Genomic DNA, 14,111 nt, shown 5'->3' with positions numbered 1-14,111 from the left:
TCTCTCTCTCTCTCTCTCTCTCTCTCTCTCTCTCTCTCTCTCTCTCTTAGTTTGATCTCTGATTAAAGATAGTAAGATTAGGGAAGAACAGGAAGAATTTTTGAAAAAGGTGGAAAATGAGACTTGAAGGAGGCCAGAGAAGGGGAGATGAAGAAGAAGACGGTCCCAGGTATTAACAGAAAAGCTTTTATTTTGTGTCCCCAGCATTTGGCATAGTGACTTACAAATGGGAAAAAAATATTTACAAAATGTTTTTAAATTGATTGATTAAAATGGTAGCAAATACATTTTGTGTTCAATCATCTCGATGTTTAATGCTTCTTTTGATATTAATGATCAGAAGGTCATTGAACAAAATTATTTCTGTCATGACACCCATCACAGAATCTTCTGTAATTTTAATATATGCATGAGAGACACTTTGTTGGAGGTAAGACTGTAGAGAGTGGGGGTGATTTGCTCTGTCAAATCAGTTTTTTATAGTTAACAAATGACAATCACAGTGGAATATTGTGTTCTCTGTATCTTTTCTGTTGACTCTGTTTTTTAAGACATGGTTTAGTGTAGAATATATATTTTGGAAGGCTTCTTTGTTCCATATTCTTACTGTCTTCAAGGATGCCATTTATACTCGGGTAGATTATTTTCATAAAATTTTATAGAGATCGGAATGTAGACATGTGTCATAAATATTGAAGTATAGATAGTAGGTATGTAATAAATATTTCCTATTGACTGAGTGATCTCTCTAAAGTCTTTTGTCTCTCCAAATCACAGAGATCTAAGATGTGGTTAAGACTTACCTATACTTTAATGACTATTTTGAAGTTAATTTTGATTTTCTTGTGTAGTCTCCACTTCACCAATTAACCATATACATCTATTTGTGTGTCACTTTGGTCCTGCTAAGTTTCAATTCATTCATCTTCTACTTTATTATTCAGATAGCTGTCTTCAGGTATGTGTCTTACAGACAGCACGGAGGGTTTGATTTATACCTGAATATTCAGAAAGCCACATGTAAGAATAATACTAGTTGTAGGATATTTTTTCTAGTGACTTGAAATTTGTGAATGCTGAACAAATAATATTTCATTTTATCCTTACAACAACCCCAGGAGTTAGATTATGTTATTATTGCCATGTATGGAAATGAAAGATAGATGTTAGGGGCAGCTAAGTGGCTCAGTGAGTAAAGTGCCAGCCCCAGAGTCAGGAGGACCCGAGTTCGGTTCTGGCCTCAGACACTTAACACCCACACACACCCACCCACACACACACACACACACACACACACACACAACCTAGCTGTGTAACCTTGGGCAAGTTACTTAACCCCAATTTCCCTCCACAAGGCAAAAAAAAAAAGATAGAAGTTAAGTGACTTGCTCTGAGTCACACATCTAGTAAATGTTTGATATCAGATTAAAAGTCAAATCTTCCTGACTCCACGTCTAGAACTCTTTGCATTACATCACATAACTACCTAGGGAAGAATAAATAGGGGAAGAAGAAATACCAGAGCTAGGAATTTTTTGCTTTGTCAGAAGTCATAGTAATTTAACAACTCAAATGATGCTGTCAAGTGTTCTCAATATGTTTTTCATCACTTGAATAATAAAGGGCTTTAAGAGGGGATTTAAATGCAATGCCCCATTCCCTAAGAACTCTCAGCCATCACTCACTACCATCATCTCTAATATAAGCCAAAATTCCTAAGGAAGATAGAATAATCTAATCGAGAAAAACTCCTTCAGTTGGTGAAAATTATCTGTTTATCTAATGCGATTGAGATAACCTAGTATCTTGTTGTTTACTATTTAACGCAAGAGTTACTGACTGGGAAGGGGGTGCTAGGTTGGTGGTGACATTCAAATCCTTCCATATGTCATGTTCTTTTCCCCCACCCCACCCCATGGTTATGAAAGATATTTTTTTAAGCAATCAGGGTTCAGTAACTTGCTCAAGGTTGCACGGCCACGTGTTTCTGGGTGGGTGCTAAGTGTTTGAGCCCGGATTCGATCCCCAGGTCATCCCAACACTGGGTCTGGAGCTCTTACTCACTGTGCTACCTGGCTGCCCTGAAAGATATTTTTAAAAGTCATTTTTAGCATTCACTTTAAAAAAATTGAGTTCCAAATTAGCTTCTTCACACCTCTCTCCCAACCCAGAGAAGGTAACCAGTGTTATCAATTAAACATATGAAATTATGCAAAACATATTCCTGTATTGGCCATGTTGCAATAAAAAAGGGAAGAAAAAAGAAAAGAAAAAGTATGCTTCAGTCTGCATTCAGAGCTCTTCAGTTCTCTCTCTGGAGGTGGATAGAATGTTTTTTTATTGTGTGTCTTTTGGAATAATTGTCTTAGATGTTTGTCCTCTTCAGAGTAGCTAAATCTTTCACATTTGATCATAATTAAATTATTACAGTGCACAATGTTCTTCTGTTTCTGCTTACTTCCCTTTAAGGAAATCCATATAGTATTCCCAGGTTTTTTTTTGTAAATGATCTTGCTCATTAAATAGCACAATATTGTCCCATTATAGTCATACAGCATAACTTGTTCAGCCATTCCCTGATTGATGGTCATCCTCTCCGTTTCCAATGCTTTGCCACCATAAAAAAGCTGTAAATATTTTTGGACATATAGGTCCTTTTTTGCTTTACATGGACCTCTTTGGGGTACAGGCTTAGAGTTGGTATTGCTAGGCCAAAGGGTTTTCAGGGTTTTATAGTCCTCTGGGCAAATTGTTCTACAGAATAGTTAGATCAGTTCACAACTCCAACAATGAATTTGTATACTTATTTTTGACACACCCCTTCAGTATTTATCATTTTACTTTTCTGTCATGTTAGCCACTTTGATAAGTATAAACTGATCATAGTTGTTTTAATTTGTATTTTATCTAATCAGTAGTGATTTACATCATTTTGATGTGTCTATTTATAGCTTTGATTTCTTCTTCTTAAAACTGCCTGTTCGTATCATTTAACCACATTTCAATTGTTGAATGACTATTTTTTTAAATGACTTTGTTACTTACATATTTGAGAAATAAGGCCTTTATCAGAGAAACTTACTATAATTTTTTCCCAGTTTTCTGTTTTCTTTCAAATTTTGGCAGCTTTGGTTTAATTTGTCCAAAACCTTTTTAATTTCATGTAATCAAAACTATTCATTTCACTTCTCATGATCTTCTCTGTCTCTTGTTTGTTCATAAACTCTTCCCTTATCCATGGATCTGACAGGCACATTTTTTTTTGTTCACCTTTTACTTATGATAACTCTTTATGTTTAAATCATTTACCCTTTTGACCTTATGCTTGTATGCAATGTGAGATGTTGGTCAATGCCTAATATCTGCCAAACTACTTTCCAGATTTCCTAGCAATTTTACAAAAGGTGAGTTCTTGCCCAAAGCTTAGATCTTTAGGTTTATCAAATACTAGAATACTACGGTCATTTACTATTACATATTCTATACCTAGATAATTCTACTGAGCCACCAATCTATTTCTTATGCAATACCAAATTGTTTTGATGATTGCTGTTTTTTATCATAAAGTTATCCCACCCATGCACATTGCTGGGATTTGGAGAACGGTGCCCCTGTGATCTGGAGAATCTGCGTAAATTTTTTTTGGGGGGGCCTCCCTTTGTACCAGAGAGGAAGTCTTCCAACTTTGCAGATTTCCTTCTCTTTTTTCTTTTCCTTTTTTTTTTTATCAAATTCTTTATTAACTTCTGGTTTACATTGTTCATATCTGCAAGATTTTGAGTTACAAATTTTCTACCTGTTTTCTCCTACCCACTTCCCCAAAATACTGATCCCACTGGATATCCCCTCCTCCGATCTGCTCTCTCCCATATCTTCTCACATACCCCTTCCAACTTTCCAGGATGGCATGGTGGATCTCTATGCCCCAGTGCCTGTATATCTTATTTACCAACATTTGATTTTAAAAGTTTGAATTCCAGATTCATTGCCTTCTTCCCTTGTCACCCACCCTTACTGGGAGGATAAGCAACTCAATATAGGTTGTACATGTGTAGCTATGCAAAACATTTCCATAGTAGATATATAGTAAAAGACTGACTATATTTCCCTCCCTCCTATCCCATCTCCCACTTGTTCTATTCTCTACTTTGATCATGCCCCTTTGCAAAAGTGGGTGCTTCCAACTTCCCTCTCCCCCAGCTGCCTTCCCTTCCATCATCCCCCCTCTCATATCCTTCCCCCCTACTCTCATGTAGGGTGAGATACCCTATTTAATGTGTATGTCATTCCCTCCCTAAGCCAAATTCAGTGAGAATAAGGTTGACCCATTCCCTTTTGCCTTCCTGTTTTTCCTGTACATTGTAACCATTTTCCCTTACCTCTTCTATATGAGATAGTTTGCCCCATTCTGTCTCTCCTCTCATTATATTCCTCTCTCACCTCTTAATTTCATCTTTTAAGTATCATCCCTTCCCATTAAACTGGTCCTGTGCCCTCTATCTATGTATACCTGTACAGACATATACAGATTCACATATGTATTCATATGACCATATATACTCCTATATAGACATATATATGTATTGTGTATATATGGATGTATATATATATATATACATATACACACACATTTCTATTCCCTTCAATTATTCTCATACTGAGAAAAGTTTCATAAGTGATAATTATCATTTTCCCATGTAGGAATGTAAATAGTTCAACTTTGATAAGTTTCTTATGACTTCTTTTTCCTGTTTACCTTCTCATTCTTCTCTTGCTTCTTGCATCTCAATGTCAAATTTTCTATTTAATTCTGTTTTTTTTCATAAAGAATGCTTGAAAGTCCTCTATTCCACCAAATGATCATATTTTCCCCTGAAACATGATACTAAGTTTTGCTGGGTAGGTGATTTTTGGTTTTAATCCCAGCTCCTTTGACCCCAGAATATCATATTCCAAACTCTTCAATCCCTCAGTGTAGAAGCTGTGAGATCCTGTATTATCTGGATTGTGTTTCCACAATATTCAATGACTGCATGTAATATTTTCTCCTTGATCTGGAAATTCCAGAACCTGGCTATAATATTCCTAGGAGTTTTCTTGTTGGGCACTTTTTCAGGTGTGATCCATGGATTTTTTTCAACCTCTATTTTGCTCTCTGGTTCTAAAACATCAGTGCAATTTTCCTTGAGAATTTCTTGAAGGATGATTTTTAGGTTCTTTTTTTGATAATGGCTTTCAGGTAGTCCAATAATTTTTAAATTATCTCTCCTGGATCTATTTTCCAGGTCAGTGGTTTTCCCAATGAGATATTTCACATTGTCTTCTATTTTTTCATTTGTTTGGATCTCTTTAACAGAATCTTGATTTCTCATATAGTACTAGCTTCCATTTGCTCCAATCTGATTCTGAAGAAATCATTCTCTTTAGAGAGCTTTTGAGATTCTTTTTCCATCTGGCAAATTCGGCTTTTTAAGACATTCTTCTCATTGGCTTTTTGAGTCTCTTTTGCCATTTGAGTTAGTCTATTTTTTAAGGTGTTATTTTATTCAGTCAGGTTTTGAGTCTCATTTCATAATTTCCTTGCATCATTCTCATTTATCTTCACAATTTTTCCTCTACTTCTCTTATTTGTTTTTCAAAATCCTTTTTAAGCTCCTCTATGGCCTTTAACCAGCTCGTATTTTTCTTGGAAGCTTTTGGTGAAGGAGTTCTGACTTCACTGTCTTCCTGCTGTTCCATGTTTTGATCCTTTTTGTTCCCAAAATAGGAGTCTAATGTTGGATTCCTCTGTTTGCTTTTTTCCCTAGTTTACTCATGTTTCCACTCAATTACTTTACTTTTGGGCTTTTTGCCACTGTAGGACTTGCTACTAAACAGGGGAGATTTGTACAAAGTACTTGTGTTTTCTCAACTGCCAAAGATATTAGCTGGGTGCCCTTTCTGAAGCCTCCACATGCTCTGGCAAGCTGGTCACACACCACAGGACCTCTACCCTAGACCACAATCCAGATCCAAGAAAGTTAAAGCAAGAGGGATCACCCCTCAGACTGTTTGCTTGGTCCCCCTACAGTCTGAAGGCCAAGAGCTGAAGATGCCTCATAGTGGCAGCTGCATGGCCGTGGTGCCTCAGTGACTACTCCCTCCAGTGGATATAGGTAGATTGCATTCCCAACTACTAGATCCCAAAGTGCACACTTCACTATCCTCTCATTTTGTCCTTAGCATCTATGTGTTGATAATTCTGGAAACCACCACAGCTGCTGGAGATCTGAAGTCCCTCCAGCCAGAGGCTGGTCAGGCCAACCCTGGGCCTAAAACCTTGGGCTTTTGTGGGGCTGGGCTTGGCTCCCAGATTGCTGCACTGGCTGCTCCCTGCAGGTCTGCCGGGCTATCCTCAGTGGAAGGTTAGCTTCTCTGTGTCATTTTGTGTGTTCTGTAGCTCCAAAGTTTGTTTAGAGTCACCTTTTAGATGAATTGGAGGTGGTGGGAGCTGGAGCCCAGCAGAAGCACCTGTTTCTCCTCCACAATCTTGACTCTGCCACTCTTTTTTCTTAATATTATACAAAGTTGTCTATATATTTTATGCATTTCTGAGTTTCTAAACTTTTTCTGTGTAGTCTACTGGCCTTTGCATGTTGTCTGCAGCTTCTAAAGAACTCTCCAAAAATTCCTATTTAATTTCTTTTGTGGACCCGTGATATATCAACACAATGACTCGGAAAGTTTCAATGTGGAAGGGATAACTTTAATTCAAAATCTGGTATGGCTAGGCCACCTTCCTTCCATTTTTTTCATTGATTTCCTTGATATTCTTGACATTTTTTTCTTCCAGATGAATTTTGTTATTATTGTTTCCCAGCTCTATAAAATATTTCTTTCTAGTTTGATTGGAAAAGCAGTGAATAAGTAAATTAATTTAGGTTGAATTTTCCTTTTTTTTTTACATTGGATCAACTTCCCCATGAACAATCAATATTTCTTTTTAATAGTTTTTAATATCTATTTTTGTTTTTTGGGGAAAATGTTTTATGTCATGACAGGTCAACTACCAAGTATTTTATATTATCTGGAATTATTTTTAATGGAATTTCTCCTTTTATCTCTTCCTGCTTTTGGGGGAGCAGTGGAATTATACATAGAAATGCTGATGATTAATGTGGGTTTATTTATATCTTAAAATTTTGCTAAAATTTTTAATTGTTTCAGCTAGTTTTTTAGCTGATTCTTTAGGATTTTCAAAGTATATCATCATACTATGAAAAAATAATATTTTTGTTTTCCCCTTGATTGTTTTTATTCCTTCAATTTCCTTTTCTTCTCTTATTGGCATAGCTAGTGATTTTTATACAATATGGAATAATAGTAGTAGATATCCTTTTTTCACCCCTGTTCTTACTGGGGAGATGTCTAGTTAATTTCCATTATAAATAATATTTCCTTTTTATTTTATAGAGATGCTGCTAATTTTGATAGTCTCCACTGATTCCTATGCTCTTCTGGTATTTTTAGTAGGAATGAGTATTGTATTTTGTAAAAAACAAACAAAAAATCCTTTTTCTGCATTTTTTTATGGTTAGTTGTGCTTATAATTTTCTGAGTACTGAACCATCCTTGCATTCTGGTGTAAACGCCACCTGGTCATACCTCCTGAACTTTTTGGTATATTGCTATAATCTTTTGCTAGTATTTATTTAAATTTTTTACATCATTTTTCATTAAGGTAATTTGCCTATAGCTTTCCTTCTCTTTTTGCTCTCCTTTGTAGTTATCAACACCTTATTTGTGTCATAAAAATAATTTGTAGCATTCATTCTTCATCTATTTTTCAAATGGTTTATTTGGTATTGGGATTATTTTTTTCTTAAATGTTTGGTAGAATTCATTTGTTAATGCATGTAATCCTAGGGATTTTTTTCCCCTAGGAAGCTCATTCATGGCTTAATTACTTTTTCTGACACAGGTTTATTTAAATATTTTATATTCTCTTCTGATAATCTGGGCAATTCATATTTCTGTAAGCATTTATCTATTCTACTTAGGTTGTCAAGGGTTTTTTTGGCATATAATTAGACAAAATACCTCCTAATCATTGCTTTAATTTCATCTTCATTGGTGATACATTCCACCTTTTCATCTTTAAGACTGGTAATTTGGTTTTCTTTCTCTTTTAAAAATTAATTCAACCCATGGTTTATTTATTTTATTCTTTTTATTCATAAAAAGAGCTCCTAATTTTATTTATTAGTTAATTTAAAATTTTTAATGTTATTAATCTGTTCTTTGATTTTCAGGATTTCCATTTTGATAGCTAATTGGGAATTTTTCATTTTTTTCTATTTCTAACTTAAAAAAATATTGCATTCCAAATTGATTGATCTTCTCTTTCCCTCTTTCATTGATGTACACACTTAAGAGATATAAATTTTTCCATAATTGTTACTTTGACTGCATCCCACAAATTTTGATTTATTGTCTCATTATTTTTATAATCTTTAATGAAATGACTGATTATTTCTATCATTTGCTCTTTGACCCGGTCATTCTTTAGGAGTAGATTATTTATTGTATATTAACATTTTTCTTGCTTCTATAGCTCTCTTTGAATGTTATTTTTAGTGCATTGTAGTTTGAAAGGTATGCATTTAATATTTAAGCTTCTTTACATTTTCGAGGACATTTTTATGCCCTAGTCCATGGTCAGTTTTTGGGAAGGTGCCATGCACAGCTGAGAAAAGGTACATTCCTTTCTCTTCCCATTCAGTTTACTCTAAACATCTATCATATCTAACTTTTAAAAATTCTAGTCTTATCTTTAACTTCTTTCTTATTTATTTTATGGTTTACATTTATCTAGCTCCCAGAGGGAAAATTTAAGGTCCTCCAAAAGTATAGTTTTATTTCCTTCAGTATTTTTATGCCTCTTTCATCAAGTTATTTATTGCCTTTTCATAATTTTTCTTGAATCACTCTCATTTATTATCCCAGATTTTCCTCTACCTTGTTGATTTGATTTTAAAAATATTATTAAAAGTTTTCTCAGAAATTCTTTTTGGACTTGTGTCCAATTCACACTTCTATTTGAAGCTTTGCTCATATCTCTTTTGATATATTCTTCATCTGAGTTTATCTCTTGATCTTCCCTCTCCCCAACATAGCTTTTTGTGGTCAGATTATTTGTTGTTGTTGCTGTTTGGTCATTGCCCCAGCCTATTTCTTGACTTTGCAATTTGCATTTCACTTGAACTCTGATGCTGGAGTGAGGGCAGGAGGCAGTATTGTAACCTTTAGGCTTTTTTTTTACTGTTGTTTTAACAGCTAGTTCTGGAAATTTATAAGTTTTGGTGCTTCCAATGTGATGTGACCTGGGAGAGGTGTGGTCAATGCTTTCCTGGATCAGTCTCTGATCCTTCCTTATCCAGGAAGAGATACTGATCCCTTATAGCTGCTAGCAAAACTCTTCTTCAGGACCCCCTCCCTTGTGACTTAAAGTGTTCCTCTCCCTTTAACTATGATCTGAAAGTCTGGTATTTACAGTGGAGTAGCTAAATATTCAATCCCCAGTAAGCTTTTTCTGACCAGTTGTCCCATCCACTTAACAGTCTCTAGCTTGAGGACTTCCAAAGTTGCTATTGCTGCTGCCTTTTCAGCCAACAGCTGGTGTTCTTGCCTCAGGTTCTGATCTGGCTCCCATACCAGTGTCAGAGATCTCTCCTTCTTACTTTCTAAGATGTATTAGATTGGAAAAACATCTAATTGCAATCTTTGGTTGCCTCTGCTGCTCCAGAATTTGATTGGAGATTTTATTTTAATTTTTTTTTTTTTTTAGGGTGAGGGGTAATGTTGAAAGAACTTGGTTATAGAATTTGTTCTACTTTGCCTTCTTAGAACTTGGAATCAGTATGCTTGACTGTATTATTCAGAGGATTTCACTCTTCTCTCTGCATATTCTGTGTTTTAACCAAATTGGTATTATTCACAATTTCCAAAACTTCCTGTAAACTGGCCTATCTTGGTGCCATTCATCACAACAGTATCTCCATGCAGAGTAAATTTCTTCCTTCTCCCTCTGTTGAAAAAGAAAATATTACTCAATAGCACCCCTTTCATTTTGTCCTCTCCTTACACCTGATGTGTTGAATACATAGGAAACATCAATAGGAAGGAACAGGAGAGAGGTGGCTGGGAATAAAAGTCTGGAAGCCAGAAGGACTCCCGTGGAAAGTTGGTATGAATTCTTGCTGTGACCAGCTACTGATTCCTATTCTGCAATGTGGTGAGAATCAGATGGTGAGTTCTGACAGAAATAACACAGCTAAGAAGAGGAAAACCATTGGCTTTCCAGCTTTCTAAAGTAGAGGCACGAGAGCCGAGTTTTTATTGGCAGAATCTATAAGAACCTATAACATCCCCCCCTTTCTCCTCCATGAAGTAAGTTTCCTAGTCCATAGAGAGAATTGAGTTTGTGGAGGATCTTCCATTTTGTGTAAGGAGACTTTATTCAATATTTTCATCCGATGGAGTGGATACATATAATCCCAAAAATGAGCTTGAGTTTGGGACCATGACCTGAATCCTCCCCATAGAATAGGATGAGGAGAATAATTGCCATTCTCAAGTTTCTCAAGACACTACATCCCCCAACTCTGGGCATTTTCATTGATTCTCCTTTATGGCTGGAACTTTCTCCCTCCTCATTATGTCTTTTTAGCTTCTCTGACTTACTTTGCTGTTATTGTTGTTCAGTCACAAGAAAGAATTTCCTATAATTATTTCCATGTAAACTTTCAATTTGTTGGTATATGGGTGAATATTAGTAGTTCCTAGTAATTTTCTTTACTCTATTTCTTTTAATTGCCCCCTTTTCATTTTTACCTTTAGTAATTTGATTTTTCTACCCTCTCTAAAAAAATAAATTACTGATTTCTTTTTTTTCTAGAAACTTTATGTTTGTAAAGTTAATCAATTTCCTGTTTTGTTTCTGCTTTTTAAAGAATACATGCTTATTTTGTGTTGATTAATTTATTTTATATTTTTTCTTTGACTCTCATTTAGATCAATATTTTAGTCTCCATTTAAGTGCATATGCTTTAATAATATTTGTCTTTCTTATTATAATTTTATCATGTTGTGATTTATAAATGATTTATTAAATATCTCTTCATTTATTTATGAGACCATCCTGTCCCTGGGGAAGATCAGTTTATGCAAATGTTTTGTGTGATGCTGAAAACTAAGCATATTCCTTATTACTTCTATTGATAATTGCAAATTATCTGTTATCTAATTTTTCTATTGGTTTGCTTAAATCTATCTCAGTTTCTCCAGAAAAATTTCACAAGGAATTAGATGGACCAGTAATACATAGGACAATGAGTCTTTATTACAATGCATTTTAATACAAAAGAAATTTCAAGGTCTCAACTGAAACATCCAGGTACGGAAGGCATGGTAGAAGTGGGGCAAGGGGGCAGGGGAAGGATTTAGAGCAAAACAGTTGCTAGAGTGAAGGGACAGAACCAAATTACTATCAATGGTGAAAGAAGGGAGAAAGGGGAGAGAAAAGGAAGAGGAGGAGATTTAATAAGCATTTAATAGACATAATAGATTTTCACAAAATTATTTTATTTTAACTGTTGATATCTGATTGATATTTTTTCATTATATGTCATACATTTTTTTAAAGCAATTGGGTTAAGTAACTTGCCCAAGGATACACAGCAGGTTTTTTGTATGTGGGTGTTAAGTACCTGAGGCCAGAACCAATCCCAGGTTCTCCTGACTCTGGGGCCAGCGCTCTTACTCACTGCTCCACCTAGCCACCACCATACATTTTTCTAATAGTGTAGGATCCTTGTTTAACCATAATTATTTTTACTATTCTCACTGATTATGTCATGCCTGCTACTCCCCCTTTTTGGATTCACTTCAGGCATGATAAACTTTATAATATCTCTAACTTTGTGTAAATCTTTTGTTTTAATTATTTCTTGTATATATCAAAATTGTTAGATTTTTCTTCCTAAACCATTCTTATATGCTCTTCTATTTTGTGGGTGAAATTATAACATTCACAACTGTTATGAAATCATATCTGTTTTAGCAAAAACCTTATTTTTCCAGTTACCAGCATAGCAGGAAAAATTGACATCCAAGCAAAGAAGACACTATGCTGAGGGAAAAAAGAATGGCCACTTGGCAGGAAGAAAAGTACCTTATTAAGGAACAACTTGATTAGAAAGGTAGGTAACATAAAAATAAATTCCTTTTGTTTCATAATTTTGCCCTAGATCAGTCATAATACCTATAATAATTTTTTAATGAATATTCATCCTAAAATGTGGAGATTGAACCTAACTGCACAATGAGAAGTATGGAATGACTGAAGAAACTCATCCAAATGACCTCACCATGTCCAGTGGCCATCTGGATGAGACATTAATATGCCTGATGTAAACCTTGGTAAAGACAAAGTTATAGTTCTATTTCAATTCAATAGGGTAAATTCAGAGCCCAAAGTAGAATGATCTCAATCCCTGCCAGAGATCGAGAGTATTCAGGAAAGGCACCGCAACGTTTTCCACTCAGATTCCTGGAAGAGTGGTTTTAATAATTCAAAAGGTATTTGTAAGATTGTTGAAAAATGGAAGTGGTCAAAGACACAGTGTTTTGGTATGGCTATTTTATCTCTGGTTCCCTACTCAATGAGAATGAGATTATTTATCAAGCGTCAAGGGATCACATGTTTCACAGATGGCGAATTATGAATGTATTGACATCCTACTTTACATAGCTATGTTTCTGCCAAATCTATTATTTTCCAATGTGTATAAACTTTTATCTTCTGAATCTATGTTCGGTTTGGTGCCATTTCCTACTTTAAAATGCCATAACTGTACTGTGGCTATTTTCAGTCTGTTTTACAGTTTCCTTTGTGGTTAAAAAAATTCTGCTTTCTGTCAATCACTGAATGACCCTCAAAGGAGAAAGAAGGAAGAAAGGGGAAAGAAAAGGAAGAGGGAAAGGAGATTTAATGGCAATATTTTCCCTCTCAATAATTCTTACTCTCTCTGTGCTCTGCATACCTCCTGTTCCCTGCTCACCTCCCTCACCTGCCACATGACAAGCTTAGCTCCCCTGCTACCATTACCCTTACTCTTATGTGTCTCATTCCTTCTGGCTATTTGGAAGGAGAAAAACGTCTGGAAGAGAAAGATAAAACCACTTTTAAAAAATGATCAAATTCCATTCTGTGATTGGAGAACATTTCTAGCTGCTTTAGAGTTTCATATTGTAGCCCATAATAGCCCAGCAGTGACAGACTGTGTCCTCTTGGTTGTCTTTGTGCAGCTATGGAGCAGACAGCTTTTCTTTCATGTATCATTTCTTGCCTGCTGCAGTGACTCCACACTGTCAGTCTGTGTCATTACCCAAAAGATAAATAGGAATGCTTTAACTATTGTCCACATCTGAGCCATCTAGATAGGGGAAGGAAGAGGTACATATGCATCCATTGTTGGGGGCAGGGGAGGTGGACTCTAGGTCCTTACCATGGCTGTTAGTGAAATATGATGCTTTTAATTCCACCCTTGGAAGTTAATCTTGCAAATGGAGGAATATTTACCTGCTCTGTTAAATTAAAAATAAGTACATTAGTCAAAATACTCAACATCAAAATGTCTTTCTTTGTACACATCTACAGTGTTGTACTTGGAGCTTTGTCATGAAATTGAAGCATGGCACTAGTTCTTGAAAAAATTACATGACTTGTAGGTAACTTTATAGGGGGCAACATAGTTAAGTGAATAGAGGGCCAACCTTTGAGTTAGAAAAACCTGGGTTCAAATCCTGCCTCTAATACTTACTGACTATATGATGTTAGCTACAACATTTACCTCTCATTACCTACAGGCTGTTCAAGACTGTTAGAAAACATGTGTTCTTAAGCTGAGATCCACAGAATCCTTGCATAGATAGATTTCCCTAATATCTAACTGAAATTCAACATTTCCTTCATTAAGATTTTTAAAGAAGAACTTTTAGAAAAAGTCCATAGCTTTCACTGGATTGCTTAACAGGACCCTCCCCGCCCCCCTTCCTCTCTCTCTCTCTCT

At 35.5% G+C, this 14,111-nt stretch overlaps 1 long non-coding RNA gene across 3 annotated transcripts in view; it reads left to right on the top strand.

The window, feature by feature from the left end:
• The window catches only part of LOC138159797 (uncharacterized), a 197,687-nt gene that overhangs the window by 164,246 nt on the left and 19,330 nt on the right, over positions 1-14,111 (top strand). For 2 of the 3 annotated variants that reach the window (XR_011167984.1, XR_011167983.1), the window contains one exon: positions 12,121-12,239. This is a non-coding gene — a long non-coding RNA (uncharacterized lncRNA). Of the gene's footprint in view, positions 1-50; positions 170-12,120; positions 12,240-14,111 lie in introns of all 3 variants that reach the window. The other variant, XR_011167982.1, reaches the window with a different exon arrangement.

The sequence above is a fragment of the Petaurus breviceps genome, unplaced genomic scaffold (genome assembly GCF_028583685.1).
Source record: "Petaurus breviceps papuanus isolate PSGF00001 unplaced genomic scaffold, PetGlider_PUasm1.0 178, whole genome shotgun sequence".
NCBI lineage: Eukaryota > Metazoa > Chordata > Mammalia > Diprotodontia > Petauridae > Petaurus > Petaurus breviceps.
This window is presented reverse-complemented; position numbering and strand designations above follow the sequence as displayed.